At 40.3% G+C, this 23,817-nt stretch overlaps 1 protein-coding gene across 3 annotated transcripts in view; it reads left to right on the forward strand.

Moving 5' to 3' along the window:
• Positions 1-23,817, forward strand: part of chrm3a (cholinergic receptor, muscarinic 3a) — a 72,992-nt gene that overhangs the window by 17,232 nt on the left and 31,943 nt on the right. For 2 of the 3 annotated variants that reach the window (XM_071520408.1, XM_071520409.1), the window contains exon 2: positions 6,479-6,593. The gene's annotated coding sequence lies outside the window, so the exon portion shown is untranslated. Of the gene's footprint in view, positions 1-6,478; positions 6,594-8,634; positions 8,758-9,345; positions 9,425-23,817 lie in introns of those variants that run through there. The other variant, XR_011695217.1, reaches the window with a different exon arrangement.

Genomic DNA, 23,817 nt, shown 5'->3' on the forward strand with positions numbered 1-23,817 from the left:
TATTTGAAGTTGAGGATATGACTATGAAGCGCAGCATTCACTGAGATTCACAAGATCATTTCACCAGGGTTTCAATCTCAGAATTGTTTTCTTCTTTTTTTATCCTTTCTCCTATGGCCTTCTTAGTGTAACTCCTTGCTGCACTAAAGGCATATCATAACAGCTTTGCCTCTTTCTTGGAATGGATAAATCATCTATCTCTCTCTGTGTTACATATACCCTGCCTATCGCAGCCTGCATATTTCCATTTCTCTAGTGGGGGTATTTTGGGCTTGTTGTACCCTCACAGTATAGAGATTTATATGAAGCTTTCATTTCCGGCCCTAGAAGATAAATTGTAATCCACTGACCTTAACAGAGTAAAGTCAGCCAGATAAACACTGGAAAGTGTGTGTGTGTGTCTGTGTGTGTGCGTGCCTGCCCCCATGCAAGCGCAGGAGACTTCAGCAGTATGGCCATGAGTTATTTGCTCAGATGTAGTTTTTTATCTGAGTGGCTGGTCAGTGTAGTTTAGCTGTCATATCAGCCGACCAGGTAGTCCGGGATACAGCGTTTCATGAGCCATTGATGTTCACACACTGCCAGATGCGCCAGTTATTCATTTCCAGTGTTGGTTTCAGGTGCAGCACAGGGTCAGTGTTGTAAAAGCTATAACTGTCATATGCAACACAACTAAACGACACAATAAGGATGCACAAGCCAGAGATGATTAACTTACTTTTCAAGCATGTTAGACTGATGTAGTCTATCATAAAGTCAGTCAAAACGTCAAAAGAAATTGTATTTGTTGGACTGTGCTGTCATGTTGTGTGAGAAACTTACACAAGTCTGACTTAAACTTAAAGATCTTGGGAACTGTATAGTCTAGATAGCATCCAGGCTATAAATGTATTTTTGAGGGGTCACGAAGACCTACTCTGCCATCCCTCCTGACAAGAAGTCTCAAAATAATGTCTTCCCCCCATATTTCATTGCTTGAATCCAATCTGTCTTTATATTGGCTGTGACAGGGGAGACAGTGTTTTCGTTTGGGACTCTTTAGAGAGATGACTTTTAACAAATGAGGGAGGGAGAGAAAGGAAGAGAGAGAATGCTTTGCTTTTGGCAAATGTTCAAGGACTCTCTTCTCCTCTCGTCTCTTGGAAAGATTACATAAGAATACTTAGCAAATAGTATAGCTGAACAGAGCAGTTTCAAGTTTCTCTGGAAAGTCGGAAGGGTTTTCAGATTTTGTTTAATTAACCATCTGAAGTTGTGGCGGATGCAATGACATTGTAAATTGTTAAACTGTCTCACTGATAAAGATCTGATATTTATATAAACTGAACGTCAATATTGAAGTTGTGCGTATCCTCTTAAATCTGTTGGATACTAAGTGCAGACCTCTATTTGAAGTTCATTTATTTCAAAGGAGAGATTGATAAAAAAAAAAAGAATGTAACTTTTTTTTTTTTTTTTACAGTTTTTTTTTTTTTATTTAAACTATCGGTACAGTAGTTCATCCTCTCCAGCCTTCATCCCATGCTGTCTACATTACATCCTCATTCTCATCTCCTCCCTCCTGTTACTGCCTCATGGGCTTGTAGTGGCTGCTTCTCTTCCAGGTATTCCTCAGTCATTTTGGTGTCTTCATCGCTTGGATCTTGGATCTTGGATGTCCACTAGATCTCATTTCCTGCCAGTGGATCCACCTCCGTGGGCTAAGGCTCATCTAATAGGAAGCATCGTATGTTTAGACCATCAGCTGTGGTCTGTTGATCAGTCCATGAACCTCTCTGCATCTCAGAAACAGGTTTGGAGCATGGCCACTTGTTTGAAGCTTTGGACAGGCTCCTTTAGCTGCTGCCGCTATTGCTCTGTCCACCTACACTTAAAAACTGGAGCGAAGTAAGCTTGATATTGTATATTCGGTATATAAGTGTAATTACTGGAAGAGAAAGAACAATTTCCAACCACTGGTTTCAATATTTGAGAAAATATTTTTCTTTGGTATAAACACATTCAAATTTCGATAGCTTGTTTCCCCTATGAACTAGCTCGCATAAGAATTATATTTTCTTAAATATTGAAACTGGTGGTTGCAGAACGGCATTCTGAGAAACGTAGGAAATCACTGACTGAAGTAGAAGTAGATGAGGCAATTTGAGGGAAAGTGGGTACACCAAAAAAGTAAATACAACACTTCATTGCAAAATAACTCCTGGAACGCATTGAACATCACAGATTGATGATATCATGTGCAGCTCAAGTGATGTACTGACAGCTGACTTCCTAGGTAGTCTGCGGTTCACCTTAACTACAAAATAGCATGGAGATGTTTGCAAAAAACAAACTATCCTCCCAGTACAACAAATATAGCACTTCATTTTTTATTGCCAGTTTATTAAACACTGTGCAATCTGTTACCATCCTCACGCATTTGTTTAGCACTGTTACCAACGTAATGCATACCTGCTCCCTTTAAACTGTGAACTCTCACCCATATTTCTGTTTTTATCAGAGCCACTGTCATTAACTGAACTCTGGTTTTGAGTTCATGTGGATCTTTAATAAGCACATGCGCCATTTGAATACAATATGTTATTTTTTACATTTCCGGTCTCGAGGGCAAACTGGGACAACTTGTCTTCACCAATATCCTGGAAACTCTATTACAGGGTTAACGTTTGAAGATTGGCGACTTTCCTGAGGTCTGTGTGCAGCTGTCCGCAGGAAACTCTTCCTATTTTTTAAAAATCATTTTCTGGTTCAAATGGTTGATCCCCAGACTCTTGTTCATTGTCCTTGTGCTATATTTTTGGCTTCATGGCTTATCAGTGAGGTTAGGCTCCACTGGTGCAGATAATGTTTACACTGTAGAAAAGCTATCAAAAACTTCCTCAGTGACAGACTTTCAAAGCAGAAGTAGGTGATTCTATTTGTTCTCTCCGATAAACAATTTAGAAGCAGGCTGTGGCAAGCGGGATGGTGATTCAGCGTTGGTCAGGAGAAAGGAGTGGTGTAACCAGTCTGCGAGGCGCATGTGCACCTAATTAACCTCTCCCTTTATATCTGAGGTTCAGTAGACGCTGAGAAGGAACCAGTGGACTGACTGCTGGCTATAGTCCGGGTAAGGTCTCATGCGGGTTAAGCTGTTAAATGCTCTTTTGATACCCTGCGATTGAGTCTCTCTTTCCATGAATAAGCCAATTAACAGAATATCCCTTTCCTCCTGTGTGGCTAGAATAGTCTGTCAGAAAAAAAAGTATGAGTAGTTGCTGCTGCCTTCAACCCTGCCTCTCTGTCTGAGCACTAGTAAGTTCCTTCTAATACAATGGGAAAGAAATTAATGCTTTTGTCAACATCAAAATGTACCCGTCATGAATATCAAAAGTGAAGGGAGTAAGACGTTTACGTGCCACAGTAACCCGTTTAATATCAGAGTAAGCCAGGCATCTTAACTGGGTCTCTCATAATCGGAGTATGATCTTAACTGTGTTATTCTAATCAAGTTATGACGTTTACATGCGTCGAGTGCTTGAGTAACAAGATTAAGAACGGAAGTCTCCATGCATGTATACGCAGCCAATGATACCAACACTGGTGATGTGGAGTTTGTGCTGTTTTGTTTAACCTTTTTGTTGTTGGTGAATAAATACAGACAGAACCAGAGAAGTCTCTCCAGCGACCTTCCTGGTTATAGACTGAACATTGTGACACCGGCTTATTTATGGATGTTGCTTTCTCAATTTTCTGGATATTGGACTGTTTGTTAACAAAGACACTATGGTATGTCAACAGAGCCCTTAGTTAAAAGACAGCTGGCACCAGTCATAACTTTATTTTTCATAACATTTGGATACAATCTATTTCAAACAAAAAACTTGAGAAAGCTATTTGCTGATTTTGATATTGTTTTCCCTAGGCTGAAAATGAGATCAGATTGTATTTATATAAAAGAAGGGAATTTTAATATGTGTGACAGTACACTCTTAGTAATTGTGATCCAACAAAAATCTTAATATGGATTAATCGAAATATATCCACACAATACACAGTCATGGTGTCTGTCTGCTGCATGTTAAGTAGCCAGGCTTATCAGTGGGAGCAGATGGAGAGCGTCCAAGTGAGCGGCTCAGTCTGGCTCCATGTATGTCATAACTAAGAGGATGACCTTGGCTGAGTCTCAAACTGAGGTTTAACCATAAGAAACGTGCACTTTCTCCCTCTGTCTCTTTCCGTCTGTCTCTCTCTTTCTCACGCACACATACACAAACAAACCTCCTTGCTCCTACACATTCCTGTACGCAATGTCACAGCTGGAGACAATATACACTCCTCCACCCTATCACTTCATCATAAAAGGCCATTTGTAAGACACTCGCTGAGGCGTGGAGGCACTCACAAAGCCCTTACAAGCAGGTGATGAGGTATGGAGTCATTTAGAGCGTTTACCTAGGCGGGATGAGGTATTTGTTGCAAGAGCAAGATGTTGCTTGATAGTTAATAGCAAAGCCAGGCTCAGTAAACATTCTTCCACTTCGCCTCACTGTTCACTGAAGTTTGAGCCCCATTTTTATCATGTCCCAACAGACCTCGGGGCTCCTAAATCAACCCGAAACAAGGTATTTGAGTCATAAAATGAATCCCAAAACATATTAATCAAAGGCAGTTTTTTAGGGTCTGTTCAGTCTCACACATGCAAGGATAAACACTCGGTGAAAGGTGATATCAATGTGTTATCGACCAGCAGATTTGTATTGGACCATAAGCAAGGGGCTCCCATTTAGGAGGCAAGAAGGGGGACTTTGAGTGTGTGTGTGTGTGTGTGTGTGTGTGTGCCTGCATGTGTGTGTGTGTGGGCGATAGAGAAATTCTTGGTGGTTCATGTTTAAGCTTAATACACCTATTTTCCGGTATAGACATTTGCCTGATAAAAATGTCTTTTTCATGTCCCGCACAATTGCATTTTGAAAATAAGCACTTACTCTACTAACCCCAACATTTCCTTCTACACAGAGTAATTTACTGTGAGACTTCATCTATTGTAGAGAACTTAAGCTTATATAATTACTTGACCTTGTTCCATGACTTAAAAGGAAGGGCCTTCACAGGTACGCCGCACTTGTGTTTCAGATTACCAGTGGGCTATTGTATGTTCACGTTAGCTATTTGGATGATTACCACTTCATATTATAGTGGGAAAAGCCCGCCCATTCATATTTCATACATACTGAGGCTCATTTTAAGTCTTGGTACAGATTTAAAGAGGATACTTGAAATATGGTAATTGTGTCGTTAAGACCTCTTCATGGTTCACTTGAGAATGCCTCTGCAGACTCAGCTGAAATGCAGAATGGATAGGCCAAGTGAGGTCATCGGTGTTAGGATAAAGCACTCCATCTTGTTAGAATACTTTATATAAAAGAGAAGAAAACAGTAGTGGAAATTTTAATTTGTATGCATCTACTTAAGTCCTTTTGCAGCCAGTGAAAATGTCATTGTTAATAAAAAAAAAAAGATGTAGCCGTGAAGCAAAAAAGTCGTTGTCAAGAAATGTCATGCAGCTCCCCATTAGAGGTGACATGTTTGCTCAATTGACCTTTGAGGTATAATTTGCAAATGTTTCACAGAAAGGAAAGTAGTCTGCTCTTTTGGTCAACAATATGTGTTTGTGCATTTTTGGAATATTGGTAGTGTGCCTCTACTTTCACCTTTCTCCCCCTGTGGTTATCTGCCCTTTCTCATTTAGCCATCCAAGCTAGCTAAGACTTCCACTTTTAATGTTTTTTACAGACTGGCAACAGCTCCTTTACTCCTGATTATTTTTATAGCGGATTCATATTTGTCTCTTAAGACTTGAAGACTATTTTAATGAGCTTTCATAAGGTCTGCTTCCTTAGCCCCTGGCTAGATCCAGCTATGTGCAGCAGGCAACGCTACTAGACCAAGGCTATATAAGGCATGAACACTTCCCTAGACATGAAGACATGCCATTCTTCCCTTTGACAGATATTATCCAGCGGGGAATGGTAGCCACACTACTCGAGTAAATCCTTGATTAAAACATATCGCGTAAATAAAACATACAGAATGACGTTAACAGACGCTGCTGCACATGACTAGATTGTTGTGAGGCCTCTATGAGCTATTTAGCAGTGACATACATGGAAAGGTATGTAAATTAGTTGCTCGTTAGTTGCAATGAGCTTCACTACGCTGTATGTTTTCTGTCTGTCCTTTTCTGAGGGGAAAGATCAATCAATCATTATGCCTCAACTTACACTGACAGTGTTGTTATGGTATTTTCCACCATTCAGAGCTTTCCCTCCATTGCAAATGTCTGAGAAACTCAGTGTGCTATAGGTGTTCCACTGCCTAATTTGGACACATTCTCTTTAACTCTCTCTCTCTATCTCTTCCTCTTCCTCTCTCCGTCTCTTTCTGTCTTCCTCTCTTGCTCTCTCTCTGCCCCTTTGCTCCCCTGTCTGCCTCCCAGACGCCATGATCCAGTCGGAGGAGGATAATCATGCACCACCAGCGGACAGCATGGACACCGAAAGGCACTCTGCTGAAAGGTGACCTCCAGACACTTCACCTCCCCAAAACATTTGGTGAGTTAAGTGTTCAAGAATCCCTTGAATCCACAAATGACACCGTCTCCTCTCCCCCTGTCACGGCTTGGCAGGCTGCGCAGCTCCAAGCCATTTGCTAATGTTCATTTTAGACCTTTTTAAATGTAGTCCTCCAAAGTAGGGACACATTATCCAATGGCGGTTTCTCAGCTTTTATTGCTTCTGCCTTTGAAAAAAAAAAAAAAAAAGAACCTGATCACTGTGGGGTTCTCTCCTTTTTTCCCACCTTGAAGATTGATTGACTTACGCTTCAGAATTGCCATCTTCCCCCTTGGCCTCAATGGCGATAACCTTATTAGGAAAAAATCTTTATTTCTTAATTAAGGGTAGCCTACGTCTTTTAGAAAGCATGCTGCATACAGTTTCAGTTCTTCTATAGCATGAGCAAAGAATATATAAGCATCAGTCTGTCATGGCCTTCATTGGGATGAATAATAAGCCCTTGCAAAAAGCCTACCAATTTGTGATTACATGTGTGTGTGTGTGGTGTGTGTATAGGATGTGGTCAGTGTTTCCCACATAATTTGAATGTATTTGTGGTGGTAGGTGGGTTGGCAACGGGGGGGGGGGGGGGGGGGGGTTGAGTGCCTTTTTATTCTTGTATTCTCATAGGCTATTATCAATAAAGGATCCCATTACCTGGATGGCTGAAAAATTATCTATCCATTTTCCATTTTAAATAGTTCCATTTGTCAAACAAATAACTAACCTGTATATATCTAAAGTACTTTTTGTCAAAGATAACATAACTTATAATGAATAAAAAATATAAACAGTGCTACACTGTTCTGTTTGTTGCTTGCTTTGGTCTACAAGATGAAGAATAGAAATGAGACCCCTTTTACAGAGAAATCTGCTTTTCTGCCCCTCTGCCCTGCTACATCTCTCTGTGCTGTCAGTTTCACCTGTATCTTTACATCGTTAAATTACTAGCCTTTGACATTATTATCTGCTCTGTTTTACTGCTCAGCAGCTCCTCTGGTCCAGCCTGTCCCGGCTCCTCCTCAGGACGAGTCCTTTTCCTTCTTTGAAAATATTTATCAATATTAATCTGGATTGAGGGAGCAAACATTCAGAGTTAAAAAGTTAATATTAACGTTATCAGTCCACTTAGTGGATACTTACTAGCAGCTAGGCTATACAGTGTGCTAATCTCGGAAACTCAGCTGTATTCCGAGTAACGTTAACTGTTAGCTCTTCTTTTCGGGAATTCAGTCGGCCGTCTTCCTGGCATGGAAAAAAAAATATCCCTCACGCGTGTGCAGTGGGAGGCGAACAGACGGGTCCGGTGAGAGAGCGAGAGAGAGAGAGAGACCGAGCAACTGAGAGAGCAAGCGAGAGAGAGAGCGAGAGACAGAAAGAGAGAGAGCGAGAGAGTGATCGCATTGAGCAATTAGGGGCTGAGCGAATCAATGCGTTACATGCAGTTCTACGATTAAATAGTGAAAAAAAAAGAAAATTTGTGGCGGTCAGTGTTGATATTGTGGCGGCCTGCCACAAAGTTTTCTATGTGTGGGAAACCCTGGAGGGGTAGAGCGAGGGGAGATTGTCCACTAGTTAATCGATCGCAGATGGCATTGTTCTCTCAGACGCATAAAAAAATAAAAATAAAAAATGCTAAAATTGGTCGCCAAATATGCTTTGGCGGCTGTTAATATACCTATATATTTTAAAGTCTATGTGTGGGAAACACTGGTGGTGATGGGTCCCAGCAAACATTTCCTCAACCTGCGTCGAGGCCAACAAGTCTAATAGACGTCGAGTCACAACGAGACTTTATTTCGACCATTTGCTGACATGACAACATATAATTTTGGGGGAATGGTGATTTCGAGGAAAACTTGTTTTACAGTGGTGTAACCGAACAAGCACTGTATTCAATTACAAGGATATCATTTTGTAACATGAGTGTGAACAGTAATGTTTACGCATGAATCGCAAAGGTTATTATTCCAAACGCAGTATGCTATCATGTATATGGACAATATAGGGGCTGAAATAGGTTTATCTTTTATTCCAGCATTTCCTCTAGTTGCCTTTATAGGAACTATTTTTCCTTGCGCATCAACACTAACACACCCTTCAGCCTCGAACGCATGCGCCAACGGTGAGATCAGTTCGACAGGGGAGGCGTGTTGCTCAGGTGAGTTAACAAAACGAACTTCGATTTAAAATGCAAATGTATTTGCACAGACGTGTTATGCTTTTACCTTTTACATTCAAAACTTTTGAGATTGAGGCTACATGGTTTTTAGCTAGTTTTCGTATTTGTAAATAAGAATTGGGGGGGACAGATGTTAGCTCTGTGTTCTTTAGTGGAAAATGAAACACGTGCATATTCATGTGGCACAGCAGTTTTCCCGTGCATTAATCCAGTGAGTTTTTGGTTATTTTTAGGACACACTCCTCTCTATTTTTCCTGTCTTTATTCATAGCGAGGGGGTGGTAGCTTCTGATGTTGCTAGCTAAGAAACTTGCTTGTGTTGTATGCAAATCTCATGTGTAAGTCGCTTTGGATAAAAGCGTCTGCCAAATGTGAAATTGTAAATTGTAATTAAATGGACTTGATGTAGCCAACAGAAAGCCCTTTAGGCTGGGGCGCTAGATGGCGTTAATTTCAAACAGGACCTGGCCGCAGACAGGCGCCTCCAACGTTGACAGTCAAAAAATGCTCCAACAGAAGAGCCTCTGGAAAGATGAATATACATTTTTTTGTTGTGCCTTTTTCCAGCTGCTGTGAAGAGATGGATTGTGAAGGCCACAGAAAACGAAAAAGCAGCCATAGGACTTCACCTGAAACATGCACCAGCAAGGACTGGGGGGGTGGGATTTGGGATTTGTCTCAATAAACAAGCAAATGCAACATTATTTTCAAAAAGTTTTTTGTGTTTTCTTTATATCCTGAATGCCGTCTTTTGTTGAAGAGTATTATGTAATGTATTTATGGTTTGTCTATGCCCTAAATGGGTTAAAGATTTAAAGTAGCCTATTCTATAAAAAAAAACTACATGGTATCATAGACAGATGTGAAATTTAGCTTAATTGTATTTTCTTTCATAAGTATGGGTATTTAGTGGCTTGGCTTAAAAGTAAATTGTATATATGTTGAAATGTCATCTATAAAACGTTGAAACAGACGTGGATTGATGTCGTCTATGAGCCGTTGAAAGGACGTGGGTCGAAAGACCAACGGCAGAAAAACTTCCATATCAGCCCCTCGAGTCGACTTCCAGGACCAACATTGATTAGACCTCTGATTGACGTCGAAATGTTTGCTGGGGTATTGATCTGTCACCAAAGGCGTTAATTAGGATTGTCTATTATCTACCACACACACACTTGATCAATTAGGGGATTACGTGTGTCTTCTTTTATTGGAGTGTGAAAGTGTGTGTTTGTGCCCCTTCTTCTGTGTCTGTGTGTGTGTTTCATGATTACAGTTCATACTAACACCACTCTGCAATCAATACTGTGAAGGAAGCAATCACATGGCAGTGGTGGGAGATAGCCATTCCCCATGTGAAATGGAACAGGTTGTTCAACATGACTCATGGTCAACACTGTTGAACTTGTGTCTATGTAAAACCTGAGATCCTGACATCATGTGGTTAAGTTGTTGATTCGAGGGCTGATGTCAGTTTCTGTGGGTTTTTTTTTTTTTTTCTGTGAAAGATTGGTTCAGTAGTTAGCATTTTGATTTATTTTCAGCTTGCAAACAGTATGACACGTTAAAAGTTGGTGTTATCAGCAGGGAGTGAATTGCTCAATTTTTACTAAGACTCTCTTATTTAACTCTTTCTATTTTGTCCAAGTTTACACATATGCTTTTTGCATTCACATTAGTCTATGGTTTCTGAAGGTAAACACATGCCATGTTATTAGATTATTATCTTGTTCAAGGTGACAGCTTAAATGATACCTCTTGCTTCACATGTGAGCAGTGGATTCATTGAGCAGTGGATTAATTTTGTTAATCACCCTTGAGGTGAATCGAATTCTTCTCCTTGAGGGGACGTTACATAGGACTGATGCTGGGTGATGGTGCAGTTACAAGCATGAAAATGATTTTGACTTATTCTGCAATAAAATATTTCTTTGAACAGTTGCGACCCACTCCTGGAAAGTTAGAGTTAAATTTAAACGAGGTGACCTGCAGTGGGAGTGCCTCCTCATGGTAAACAAAATTGGCAATGAAGTTATGATTGATAGCAGACCTGCGTGCTTTCGAGAGCAGAAAACCTCAGGCTACAGCCATTACAATCTAAGTGAAACAAAACGCACAAAAACACATCAAAATCAAACAATTATCAAAAAATAATAATTTGGCTAACTGAGCAAAGGCAAAGCTCATTTATCATGAAAGAAATTATGAATATAAATTCAGTTCTTGTACAAAGTTCAGTGGGTTTAAAGCTTGTTCACCCAGCCTTTCTGCAAGTGTCAGCACAAGAACAGGAGAGCTTCTGCTGGTTATACTATGTGTTTTGTTCTGCTTTATGCTGTTAGTGTTCGCTCCAATCTGAGCAGCATTGGACAGAATTCTGTCAGCATGCATTTAGACTGAGTTTACGGTAACAGGAGGTACACACATGGCGGTCATACATTAGATATGGAACTCTGACTGTCACTGTGCATTTGAGCATGGATTTCCTGAGGGATAGATAAACCGTTTCTGTCATCTCATTTTTGGAAATATGATTGCCTTTCTGAGACAATGCGTCTGTCTCATCTGTTTCAGCTCTGGTTTCCATTGTTAGTTTTTATTGGACGTTCAGAATGTTCAGAAGCAGACTGTGATGATTGAATTAAGGTTTCAGTTGCCTTGTAACAATGAAACTGAATTTTGTTTATCCGAAACCCACAATGGTAGAGGTCACTGGAACAAGACAATCTCTGGCACACTGAAATGTATTGAAATTCCAGAAACGTTCTGTGCAGTATAATTTGCTACTTAAAAGTGTAAAAAAAATCCAATAATTACACGGAATCAATAGAATATATTTTCTCATCATGCATAATTTATTTTTGCTAATTATTCCTGTAGGGTACATTGGTCAGTTTGAATGTTTCACAAGCTGCATAATGTTTCTCTGTTACATGAGTTTCCATATCCTCCACTTTATAAAACCACAAGCTCTAATACTCTGCCGGTCTCTATCATAATCTGTTTTCTGTTCACTGCTGGGTATCCTAACCAGGTCCGTCAAACTGATGGAGATTTTGGGAGACCAAAAGGTGAGTTATTGCAAGGAAAAACTAGTCCTGTGGGACTTCATTAGGCAGTATGGTGCTGTGTATTGTACTTCAAAAACTGTAAGATATATATATATATATATATATATATATATATACTGTATATGTTGGTATTCAGTTGCAGTTCTCTCAAACTTGCAATCATAGAATAATCTTTTACAAAGTTAGTGAATCGCTGTGATCTATCAAACACACACACACACACACACTTTCACTGAGCTTACTCTACTGAAACCTTTATGTACACAATGTTTTGATTAAACTGTAGCAGTGTAACAGGGACTGTTAATATTGAAAGCAATGTTTCTTTTAAGTATCTTTTTAAAAAAAAAAAAGACACCTCAAGTGTGCCAGATGGGTATCTCGGTCATCATTAGTATTGCTGCAGTGTCAGCTAACACTTTGTAAGCGGTTTTCAACTCCATTTATTTCACTCTTGTGAACAAAACGTATAAAAGTGCATTCATGAAAAAATGCTACCAATTAATTGCATACCTATATTCTACGTTGGACCTTGCTCAGTTTTCCAACAGTGAATATGACAATTTAACTGCAAGGATACTGTATTCTGAAAGGGGAATACCCATGAATTTAAGAATTTACATATGGTATTCCTGTGGTTTTGGACTGTCCAATAAGCATTTGTAACCTGTGATCTGTGATCACACAGATGTACCAGAATGCTTTGTCTAAAAACGATAATGTGTTTCATATTACAGTATGTATTTGTTTCAGTTTGAACCAGAAAATCCCTCTGGATATGTTACTTGTCCCATCTCTTCCAATTCATTCTTTATAGAGCTGTATGGGTGTATGACATCTGTATTAGCAGCTTTAGGGGACAGCAGTGAACTTTAGAAAACATAGAAATGCTGGGATGGAAAGTCTGTATGGGTAGGAGGTGAAGCCCATGGCGACAGGGGGAAGAATCCATGGATGTTAAGGAGAGGAAAGGTGCCACAGCAGCACTGGTAGAAGCCAATTGGTGTGACATTGGTTCTGATGACTTTTTATTCTGAGCCTTGGGGCAGCTGTCATCCAGGCAAACAGATGGAGTGAACTGACTGCTGTGTCATTCCCACATTCCTACTATAACAGATATATGATAAAAACAGGGAAAACCCTTTGACAAAACACACTCAGTGATCTACACTTAACCATTTGGGTGCCTATAACAGAATTGCGTGTTATTTTTATAATCTTGTGGTCAGTTTGAACTTGCAATGCTGCACTACAGACATTAACAGGCTGGGAGACAAGAAAATTAGATTAACAAAGTCAAAACTCAAAATGTGTGTGTGTGTGTGTCAGGGGAGGAGGCTGGTGTTTGAAGAGGCAGGTTCATACACTTAGATCATTAAAAGTTGTCATTAAATGGTCAATCATATGATCATTCATGCCAGTCTTTGCCCACCAAGCTGGCCTATAATATGGCTGCCCCAAAATGCCCCGCACCTACTCTTTTCTCCCTCCAACCAATTTTCATATCTTCCCGTCAGCTGAAAAATTAATTTCTAGCGGCCACTAGACATTTCAGCACTTGGCTACGTGGCCAGGTATATTGTCCTTGGGACAGACTCGCTTTACATCTTGACAGAATATGTCTGAGTAGCTATGCCTGAACACTAGGGATAGGCAGGGACCTCACCTTCCCCTTGAATGAGATTTTGGAGAGATGACAGCATAAAATATGTTGCACTTATAATGAGTCTAATTTGATTTGCCTCCATATCCCACAACTCCCTCCAGCCAGGTTTCTTCCTCTCTGCACTTTACCAACTCGTCCACTGACCTTGCTTTGTCTGGGAGACGGCCTTGGCACACCTTGCTGCCTCCTCCTGCTGATGTGTTTGCTCCACAGTCATCTTTCTTGTCCCTGATGGAGCTCCCTACTCCAGAAAGGTTGCCCTGTGCCCAGCCCAGGCCTCCCTGTCTTTGGTGTACCTGCGCTATAATATCCCTTTGTCTGAGCGCTCACTGTGCCTGCTGAACTGCTTCTCTTGGATTTCATTTTCGCCCTGCTGACACAGAAGGCGCTACACTCCTAACTGTTAGGTCTTTAGACTCCGTCAGCGTCAGCTTCAATCTTACCTTTGCAGATTTCAACAGAGGTGGTAGAAGTACACAAGTTCCTTACTCAAGTAAAAATGCAAATACTCATTACTCTGAATCCCAGATGAGAAAGAGTCTGTGTATTTTGACTTTGTTACTTCCCACCTCTGGATTTCAACTCTGTTAAGCTAGATATAGGTAGTTTCAATTTGTTTTCCCATACAAAGCCATACTACTAAGACACTGTGGACTTTTTCCCATTTCCTAACATATGAGCCAACTATCCTCTCTAACTTCTCTACCTTTGATAGAGGCATCTTGCATACTGCCAAGGACCACATTAGCTGAAGCAACAGACCAAACTGCAGGCACCACAACAACTTGCCTGATTGTCTTGACCTCTCGACCCGCTCAACGCCTCTAACTATCTCCTTCCGTAGCTCCTGAATCTGCTTCTCCAATACTGTTGGAATTGCTTCCTCATTTGTGAACAATTTTTGTTTGCCAGTTTCAACTCCCATCCTAGCTCAGTTTAGGTTGTCATTTGATTTATGCAGCAACCGCCTGGTACAATGTGCTGTATTAGTCATAGTAGTCATATCATCCATATATCTCCAGAAGAGGAGAGGGGTGTGTGTGTGCAGCCTTTCTCCACCTACCACCTACTTTGATGCCTTAATGATTACTTCCATTGCCATAGTGAAAGCTGATGTGTGCATCCTAGTATTATGCCTATCTCCAGATGCTGCCATGCTGTAGTAACTCTGTTGTTGTGAAGAATATCTGAACATCCTGGAAATATTTCCTCAATACATTTCAAGTTACTCGGAAAATTACTCTTTACTTATCACTCATTTAAAAAGTAACCACATTACTTCACTAATTACTCAACAGAGCAGTAATTAGTTACATTACTCGTTACATTTATTTTCGTTTCGTTGGCATTAGAGGCCTCCTTGTCGGCGCTGGCCGGTTGTTTTTCACGTGTTGCCGTATTAGATGCTTTGATAAATTGGATGTTGTGTGTGTTTTTGCTGTGGAAAGCGTTTTGCTGCCCACACAAAGTTTACAACAGACAATAATGGTCTTTGCATCCTTAACTGAGAAAAATTCAAAGTAATGGGAAAACTTCCAGCTCCTGAAAATCTGCGTCTCACCCTCAGCCTCCATCTTTTGTTTTGCTTTTTTAGCTAATAGCCGACGTAAACCTGTCCACGCATGTCTTTAAAATACCTATGATGAAAAAACAGGGATTTGGAAAAAAAAACAAACTGTAATCTAATTACTGAATTTGAAATTGTTATCCCTTACACTACTCATTACTGAAAAATTGCTGGGTTTCTGTTATCCAGTAATTACCGTTTTTTTACTAGGAAAATCTGTTGAAGTCCGACATATTTAAATCTCTCCTGTCATAATGTCCGGTTAAAATAATTCCCTCTAAGCACAATTATTGGAACACTGTTCTCCTTGTTTTACTGAGACTGAGTTACAGCAACAGGTTGAGTTCTCCTCCCAGTCTGTCTCCCGACCTGCTCCTGACGAGCAGCTTTGAGTAGCTTTAAGTCTTTTTCAGTAATATTGCACTACGTGAGTTGATTTAAGTGACATGAGACACAACTGGGGAGGATTTACTAAATTGTTTTGAATGTAGCGTAATGTATTAACCAATCAAGGGCGATGTGTGTGTGCGGGTAGGCCTATGTTGTGCGTCGGGTGAAGGTAAGATGCCTTTGCAGTTTATTTTCATGACTTTTTGCTGGGCTGTGCTTTTTACATATTTACTGTGTTTTTTTTCTTGGTTGTAGGTCGCGTATTTAGCAATTGGCAATGTGTGATGATGGTTAACGGGACATGCACATTGCACATTTGGCATTGCGTAATGGTGAAAGCATATGGCTATTTGGCAACAAAATACATGTCAGGAATGAAGTAAAGTACAAATTTTCATAGTAGATGATCCTATTTTTCTATTTTGCATGGTAACGTTGTGTGTGTGTTTGAGAGAGATAGCGTTATGCACGTGAGTCTATTGACGGGACTTATTTTATTTGGAATATAATGTATAAGCAAAAGTAGCCTACTTTTCAATAAAACATATTAGAAATCTAGATGCCTTGATGATGTCATTCTTTATATAGCCTGCCTATCAACTGTTTTTAAGCTCAATAAAGATAGATAATATTTGACCGGAATTTCTCCCATTTGTCCGGGACATTAAAATCTTCCAGGACACGTGGACTGGCACCAATTTTTTCTAACGAAAACCCTGACAGAGAGATATGTGACTAAAAGATTGATACTTAAACTGTTTTCCTTCCCTCCACAACATTCCCTTGTTTTATTTTTCCCTCCTACTTTAGCTGCCAGAGCACACAGTCCCATACCTGCTGCAGACAGTGTCCAGACTTATCTCTCTAATGTAACTTTTCTGCTGTGGCATAAATACTGTATATTTTTTTCTGTGGTGCCTTTCAATTCGTGAACCTCTTCAGTCATCCAGCAGACAAGTTATTCTGCAGACGAGGGATACCTTGGTGGAAATACCATTGTAATCTAACCTCTGTACATGACTGCAATGTTAAAAACACCCTGCACACTTTCACCTCTCGCTAGACACTCGCCAAGAATTTTAATGGACATCTACTGTACTTAGGAGGTTAGACAAGTTGTTTTAACAACAACTTGTTTCAGTTGATATGGTGTTTTTCCAGGTTGAATTCAGACAATTAAAAGAAAATAATCTTTATTAGCCAAGTACCGTACATAGCATGTACAAGTCATTTGAATTTAGTGTGCACATGCTTTCCATATTACACATTTCACACATCTCTCTCTCTCTCTCTCTCTCTCTCTCTCTCTCTCTCTCTCTCTCTCTCTCTCTCTCTCTCTCTCTCTCTCTCTCTCTCTCTCTCTCACACACACACACACAAGCCACATAGTTGGACTGGACCTCACATACTGTAAAGCACCATGAGGACAAATTAAGTAGTAAAGACAAAATTGTTGTTTTGTTTTAATGCAGTCCATTTAGAAGCAACAGCAGATTGTAGTCAGAGCCCATTTAATTAGATAATTTTATTATCTTCAGAATGACTCTCTCACTAAACATGTTGTTGCAGCACTAAAGGTTATTGACTGGAATAGGGTAGCTCAACTTGGATTGGGCAAAGTATAGACATACATAGTGCCAGGCCAGAGCTTATTATTAGAGCTAGTAAAAACTGTGTTGCCTTTTATTCACTCATTTCCGGGCTTTAATGCTGTTTCTACTCTAAATCAGGGAGAGAAACCCTAAAACTAATCTCCTCCCTCTCTCTCTCTCACTCTCTCTCTCTCTCTCTCTCTCTCTCTCTCTCTCTCTCTCTCTCTCTCTCTCTCTCTCTGTGTCTCCCTCTCTATGTGTGTTATACTGTGTATACTGTACGTATTTCTCTTATGTAACATTCCCATAAGAGTTGCTGTGATCCAATACGCCTACGCTTCCAAAGCATGACGCTGCAAGGTCACTGGATCAATAACACTGTAAGAGAAACATAAGTACGATGACAGCAACCCAAGAAATAGGTTATAAATGATATATCACAATATTGTTAGGAGTCCCCAGGCCTTTGTGGCAATAGGTCACTTTAGAATGCTCACTTAAAAGGAAAACGAAAGAGCAGATGTTATCCAAATGCTAATTTTTTCTTCTCATAATGCATTTATGTAAACAATTCACCAATGTCCTTTGAAACACAACCTTGAAAAAGAGCATACATACATTTTATAGGATCATACTGGGCAGTTATTTTGTTGACTCAACTTCTCAGGAATTTTTTCCTAAGCCAGCGATACAAATCTAGGCATGCCTTGCAATGGCATGGTGATGAATCGGTGGTCTGTATCTGCTGAACACTGTATCTGAGCGCTGTATCATTATGATAATAAATTATGATGGCTTCCATTTGCTAAGCCACAGATAGACTGTAAAAGATTGAGACTCCTAAGAAGAGCATCTCGAGTGCCAATATTTCATTGGACAATTCTGACAAACAGGCATATTCTGAGGTGTTTTATTCACAAAGGTTTCAAAGAGCAAACCAAACCAAACACTGGGAACGTCATCTCTGTGACATATAAGTCTGAATGTCTGAAGCCAGTAAAGCCTCTCCTGAGATTCTTTCACATAATTGGGGCTTTTGACTCATCTTTCCTAGTCACTGTAGTGTTCTGCAGTGGGGGGAATAATAAAAACAAATTGCTGTTATATTTCTGCTTATTCTGCGTTTGGCAATTCTTATTCTTACTGAGCTGAGCCTATAGGCCCGAAACAAGCTGTGTACGTATCTTTTCCTTATCTCAAAAGACAGTTCTCTCTTCCATTTTTGTATCTGTCATACTGTACCTTTCTCTCTATATCTCCTTGGTTGTTCATTCATCCTCCCACACATGTATCCTCAAACTCTCATTATGATCTCTGTCTCCTTCCCTTTCTTTCTTATGTTCCCTCCATTACTCTTTCACTAGGCTATTCATTATGTGCCTGTGTCATTGAGAAGCTGTTGCCGGTGTGATGTATTGCGTGTGGTACGGTATAATTCACTGATATGGCTTCTGTGTGATAAAGACTGCTTAAAGAGTAGGGGGGGGGGGCATCTGTCCTGCTGACCCCTTCTCTGATCCCTTCATGCTGTACTGAACTAAAATGAGCCGTGTGTTGCACAGTTTCCATGAGCAAAGGGACTTGCAACCTACAGAGGGTGGAGCATACAAGTGTTTCCAGGACCTAACTTGAATCATGCGAAAACAGAAACACATTTTTCATGCATTGCATAACTCTTCTTTTTCCCTTGAACAGGAGCTACAATAATATTGCTTGTACAATAAATAAGTGCACTATTTTCTCATTTAATTCAGAATTGCCAATTTTAAGTTCTTATTCTTTACATTTTTATACAAATGAAATTTTAACTTAATTTGTTCTTGTGCTTTTAGTTATCTCCCGTTCATCCAGTCATGTCCCGATGCTAACAGATGATGCTTTTTCAACTTTGCAGTGCCTCTGAACAGATCTATCTTCCGTTTTTAGGAGTCAAGGTGTCAGAAGATCTGAATTGATGATTCTGGCTTTAATTAGTATAGCCTGTTTTAGTGATATCAGCAATTCTTTACAGGCTATGCTAATCTGTGCCAGAATCAGCAATGCAATTGGGACGGATGCATTTCTCCATGACGTACATTGCGGCATTTTATTGCACCGTTTTCATTCCCTGAATTTCTCTGTTATGGATTGCTGGTTTTGAGTCTGCTATGAAATATGAAAGTGCAGTAAAAAGTAGTTTTTCAAAAGGGATGGAAGTTTAAAAAAGCACAGGCCTTTTGTCAAGGTTCAGGCATGCACTCAAGCTGCAGAATTTGCAATTACAACAATGAAAACTACCAGTACACAGTAGGTCTATATGTCATATGTGCAGCAATCAAGTGGCCTTTTACGAGACATCCAGTGGGCTAACAACTCAGTGAGTGTAAATGTCAAAGATGTTGTCAGTATCTCATCTCCCCTTGCTTTCTCATTCCACCTTTGTCATTGGATAAGGTGGGGCATTGGTGTGTAAAAGTACGGACAATGCTGGCTCTGGGCTCAACAGTGGCTGTTGCCATGTTCTGTTGGTGTGTTTTCCATTAACCCAACGTGTTAGAGGTGTCTCACCTATGGACACTTAATTTAACAGCATGCCAGCCCTTTAAAAAAGTCATTATCTCCGCAGAAGCTCTTTTGACCTCTAGGATGATAAAGAGCATGGTGTCGTTTCTCATGTGTAGGTATGAGATAAAAGCAGTAGAATAAGGATCATATTCCCCAGGGCAAAGCCTCATAAGCCTTTGTTCTATTGTTCTGAGGTTTTGTTGTATTGCGGTATTGCCGGATTGGGGAATAATCTGCTTAAGGCTATTACCTCCTGGCAGTTCATTTGTGTTTAAATATTATCCTATTACAAGTAAGCATCTCTATCACTACATAACATTATGTGATAACTCACTTGTGCTGGAATGCTGTACGCCTCTCCTTCATGTCTGATGGATGGAGCTTCAACTGTGGTAAAAATCTTCCCTGTGTGTTATGACTCGCTGCTGCAGGGATGAGGCACAGTATGCATCCGAGTTATACTGACATACAGGTAAGGCCCGCTGTAAGCCGAGGCTCCAGGGGACTGGCATTCTGCTGTGGCCTTTGATTGGCAGGGGAGCAAATGGCAGCAGCATCTGGAGGCACTAGGATCAGACTCTGATATAAAATGCAGACACACATAGACACAGAGACAGGCAAAGATGGACACAAACACACAAACACACACACACACACACACACAGTATAATTCCCCTCAACCGCTAACCCTCCCATCCCTTGCTCTCTGTCGCTCAAGGCAGGAATATCAATCCACCTGTGTAGGACACTGGGCTCCGTTTTGAACCAGTGCAGAGGGTAAAGGTGGCCTCATTAACATAATCACCCCCACAATTGTTCTCATGTATGACCTTTGAAGCTTGACGCTTTGAGTAATTTGCCATTAGTCATGATTTAGTTATTATGAAAGAAGTGATTAGTACTGCAGTCACACACACACACACACACACACAATTTAGTCTGTAGTTTGCAACATGCTAGAGATTCAGATTGATTGAGTTTGGTGTTCTACTGCCTGCTGTGTCATGTTATCTATATCTGTGTTGATGAATGTTTCTGTCTTTATGGCTAACAGCAATCAACTTACATGTTTAAGATTCCATCCATCTTGTCCAGCTGTGTTTAAAGACCCTAATGTGGCTGTTTAAATCAGGCCCATGGAGAATTCCACTTTACAGAAAGCCAATGATTGCATTACTCTGCTCCCCTGTACATCAACTTGCGCCCAATAATGTTAATGCTCTTAATTATCTATTTCCTAGACAGGCTTTTATCCCTCTTGCCCTTTTCTGTCCTCAATCACCTCATCAATGGAAATTATGTTCTATTTTTTATAGATCATTTCATTAGCTTAACTTTGGGAAGACTAAATCAATTGGTGCAGCTTTTCCTTGCTGCTCAAACCCAGTATGTTTTAACCACAAAAGAATATGAAAGAAAACACGAAAAATAATACAAACATTGATTTTTAAAATTGGAATTTCAAGGGTCAATTTGTGGATATACCCTTGTATAGGGATGTAATGATATATCAAAATTCAATATATCGCAATACAAAAATATGACAATACGTATTGTGGGGCAGAAAAATTAACTGTGATATTAGCTCCATTTTATTCTGCTGTAGCAATCACAAATGAGACGGCTTGACCATCACAATTTCACAATCTCTCCATCAGTATTATATTATTTGCACTTTGTAATGACATTTTTAAATTGTTGCTTACATTTAGGCAAGCCAATGCCATTGGTATTTGTGGCTTAGAAATAAACAGAATTCTCCGTAGTCATGCGGTCATTGAACTTTTATTTATTACATCATATCGTGGTTGTATCGAATAGTGAATCTCATATCGTATATCAAATCGTATCGTGAGATATAGCATATCGTTCCATCCCTACCTTTGTAACATTTGAGGAGCTTGCATACTAGTGAGATTTTGGACTAACATTTTCCCCACTTACCTGCAATCCACAGGTGGGTGATTGACCCCATTTACCCCTGTTGATAAGATCTGCTCAGCTGACATGATCAGCTGAGTTCTGCCTATCAGCAGAGAGAGAGACAGAGCTGAGTAAAGTGCAGGGCCTCCTGAGGTCACCTCTCCACACTGTTATACTCCAGAGCACCAGACCCCTCCATTTAGCAAAGTAATTCTACTCATTACCTCCCTCCTCTCCAAACTGTATGCATGGAAATGTTAAGCCTGAGCAGCTATAGGCTCTTAAGCTGCCTATTTTATGAGGTGCTTGGTATGTGAGTGAGTGCGTGAGTGAGTGATTGCGTGTTCAATATCTTTCCCTTTTTCTCTAAACATTGATAAGGCACTCGGGGGAGAGAATTTTGCTATTTTGCATCATAGCCTGGAGCAAAAATAAACAAACTATAACGCAAGTTCAGTTTTCTCATTTCATTTGCAGTAAATCAAGACTAGAACAAGTAAGAAGTAATTGGAACCCTGGTAATTTGCCAGTGTGTTGAGGAAAAATAAACATGAAGTTTGAGTTTCTTAGTCCTGCACTGTGGAGCTAATTTAACCCTCTATTGGACTGTGTTGCAGTGCTTGTCGTTAATGTACCTGTATTTGTATTATAGTTTGCATAAAATGTATTTGCAAGGAATGTGATTTGTTCATTATGACAATAGATTATCAACAGCATCTTGGTGCGTTGCTGTAGGCGAAACCTTAATGATGTTTTTCCTTTCCATTAATGTTGCTTATACCATGGTCTGGGTGAATACTCAATTCTGATTGGCTGCAGGGTGTCCATTAATTCCTGATAATGGACACCTACTAAGTAGTTCCAGTGAAACTGTCTGTTCACTGTTCTAAATTAATGCGCGGCATTGGCGGCAGTAGCCTTCAGCCAGAACATAGGCAGCAGAAGTATGTGTAGGGTTCGGGGGTCTACTTCTGAGTTTTGACTATCAGCCAAGTGGAGGACTGTGATTTTAATAAGGCTTCACCTCAAATGTATATTTTCTTGTTAATTTCTGGGTAAACTTCAGCTCTGGCTACCACGTGTCCATCAGCTAAGCTAAACGCCAAGGTGATTTGTGAGGTGCAATAACACTCACGGCCATTTCTTCTGTGAATTATTGAAGCCAAGAATACCACCCTGCGCTGCAATTAATGACACTCCATTGATTCAACCCATTCCCCTTTGGTAGAAAAAAAGCTCTCCAGACAGAGGGGTGTTCTTCCCTTGAGATGCTTCCATTAGTCTAACGCATCAGTCTAATACAGTTTTCTTTTATTAAATGCACTTAGTTCAATTTGTCTCGGGGGACTTAACCAAGAGTCTACTGCAGGACTACACCAAAATAGTATCCCAGACAGTCCCTATGTGGAAAGTCCACTCAACATTTGATATGGAGGCCAGTGCCTGGTGTATTTGCGAAAGCTAACGGTGTGTTAAAGTGGAATTTTATGCCCAGTCAAACATGTCTGCTTTTCAGCATCTCACTTCACCCAATGATACTGAGGGCAGTTCAAGCTGACTGAGGCCTAAATATTCATGCATAGTTCAAAGTTGGGATTAAATAAAAATCCATTTTTACCCTTGGAATTCATCTCATTTACAAGTAGTCATATGTAGGTACTGATTTAAGAGCCAAGATTTAAATAATGTGGATTATTTCTCATCCCTGTGGGTCTCAGCAGAAAGCCTAAAAGTAGTCTCTCTGACATCTTATGGTATTTCCTTGCAGACTTTCCCCCCATTGTTACTTTGAGCAATGACAGTGGGTTAAGAAAAAAAAAGATCATTATCCTCCACCACATTTTCCTCTTCTCTCTTTCGTGATACGTTTTCCTGCCAGGTGCTTTTCCCCCTTCTCCTCTATTCCCCTACTCCTTCGGTCTCTTACTCCTTCCTCCTCTGTCTTCCTCCTCTCTCTTTCCTGCCTGCCTTTTTACAGGGAACTGTATGCTTTATTTAGTCAGAAATAACCGTTCAGATACACACGCACGCACACTTGTGCATACACATGGCTGGCAGATGGCACAGAAAGCCTTCCATCAGCATTATAGGGCGAGGGACTCTGTTATTGGTCAGCATCCAAGACTGAGGGATAAAGCATCCTGCAGTAAAGCAGTGGCCAAGGCTATATAGTACTGAGAGGAGAGTAAAGGCTCTGATGTGTATTGAGGATGAAAGAGGGGAGAGGTTGGAGAGGCAATGTTTTCTGTAGCATGCAGTTCAGCTATGAAAATTTGGAGCCTGCTA

Source organism: Centroberyx affinis, unplaced genomic scaffold, assembly GCF_046629955.1.
Source record: "Centroberyx affinis isolate AG114_WGS23_722 - 3 ecotype Tasmania unplaced genomic scaffold, CSIRO-AGI_Caff_v1 ptg000801l_1, whole genome shotgun sequence".
Classification (NCBI taxonomy): domain Eukaryota; kingdom Metazoa; phylum Chordata; class Actinopteri; order Beryciformes; family Berycidae; genus Centroberyx; species Centroberyx affinis.